This window comes from Myotis davidii, unplaced genomic scaffold, assembly GCF_000327345.1.
Source record: "Myotis davidii unplaced genomic scaffold, ASM32734v1 scaffold98, whole genome shotgun sequence".
NCBI classification, from domain to species: Eukaryota; Metazoa; Chordata; class Mammalia; order Chiroptera; family Vespertilionidae; genus Myotis; species Myotis davidii.
Window position 1 is genome coordinate 4113004 of NW_006294654.1, and position 1804 is coordinate 4114807.

Genomic DNA, 1804 nt, shown 5'->3' on the forward strand with positions numbered 1-1804 from the left:
AAGAAAGAAAGAAAGAAAGAAAGAAAGAAAGAAAGAAAGAAAGAAAGAAAGAACATTGATTTGTTGTTCCATGTAGTTGTGCAGAACCCACAACTTTGATGTATGGGGATGACACTCTAACCAGTAGAGCTATCCAGCCAGGGCTCAACAACTTTTCAGATTTTATATTTCTAAGTGACATCTGGGTCTCTTATCTTTCTGTTCCTCTTATGAGCAAGGCATTTCCGGCTTTGTTTCAAACTGTCTTTTCAAGGATTTTTATAGTGTAGATAGGAATAGTATTTCCCTCAGGAGCAAAGGTCAGGCATGCCTACTGTCTAGTATTATAAAGATGATGTCTCCCTCTGGACTAAGGGGAAGGCGTGCTTAGTGCTCATTATTACAGATTTGTTCCCTAAGCTCAGGGTTCCTCTCTTATAATGCAACCCTCTGTGTAAGCAGGTGTCATCTGGCCTTCGTGTTACTCCATGGGAATTGGGGTTTGTAGAATTGCTGCAAAAATGCCGATGTTTTGGTTACTACTATTGTTATGAATTATAAATTGTCCTTCATCTATGACCTAGGAGTCTTATGTCTTCTGCCTTCAATCAAGAAACTATAGCAGGATAACTTGTTAGCATACAAGTAGGGAAACTCTCAGACCCTTCAGTACTTGAAGGTAACTTTGCCAAGGAAACTATATTGAAATGATTGCTATTCTAAAGGCGTTTTTGAGAGTGATAATTCACTAATCCAGAGTTTAATAGAGAAAAAGGCAGGTATAGGAAGGGATAATGTTTCCTATACTCTAGTTCTTAAGAAACATGGCGATGTGCCCCACAATCACAGAGGAGAGCAGTCAGAGCTATGAGGACAAAAGCAAACTGTTGATATGTCACTTTGGCACTAATTTTTTGGGGGAGTGACTATTTTCATGTATATTTTAAAAAATATGTACTCTAATTTGATGCCTTCTTAAACATAACTTATTAAACATGATTCCAACTTTCTGTAAAATGCAAACTTCTCATTAAAAATATAACTTACTATAGTTATGCACCACAAACAACATTTTGGTCAACGATGGACCACATATACAAAGATGGTCCCATAAGATTACAATGAGCTGAAAAATCACCTTGTGCTGTTGTAGCCATAATAACAGAGTGCAGCACATTACATTCATCCATTGTGATACTAGTGTAAGCAAACTACTGCATGGCCAGATACATAATAGTGCATACAGTTATGTACAGTACATAACACTTGAAAATAAATTACTATGTTACTGGTTTATGTATTTTATTTTCTAATTTATTTTAAAGATTTTAAAATTGCTTTTCAGAGAGAGCGGAATGGAGAGGGAGAAAGAGAGAGAAACATTGCCATGAGAGTAAAACATCAATCAGCTGCCTCCGGCACACCCCCGCACTGGGCATTGAGCCTGTAGCAACCTGGGCATGTGCCCTGAACAGGAATCTTTTAGTGCCCAGGACAATGCTTAACCAACTGAGCCACACAAGCCAGAGCCAGGGTTATTATTTTAAAGTGTACTCTTCCTACTTATAATTTCTTTTTGCTGTAAAATGCTATGCTGTGCTATACCATACACCCCATATTCACCTTTTTTCTTGATTGCATCATTTTCTCTTGTGCTTGATTAATCTGGTGTTGGTTTGCTCATCATGGACCCTAAGCATACAAAATCACAAAAACTGCTAATGTTGCAGGTAAGAAGCCACATCAAATGATTGACTTGGAAACAAAATTAAAAGTGATTAAGAACTATGAAGGTAGAAAATCAATAACAATTTTTACCTACCAT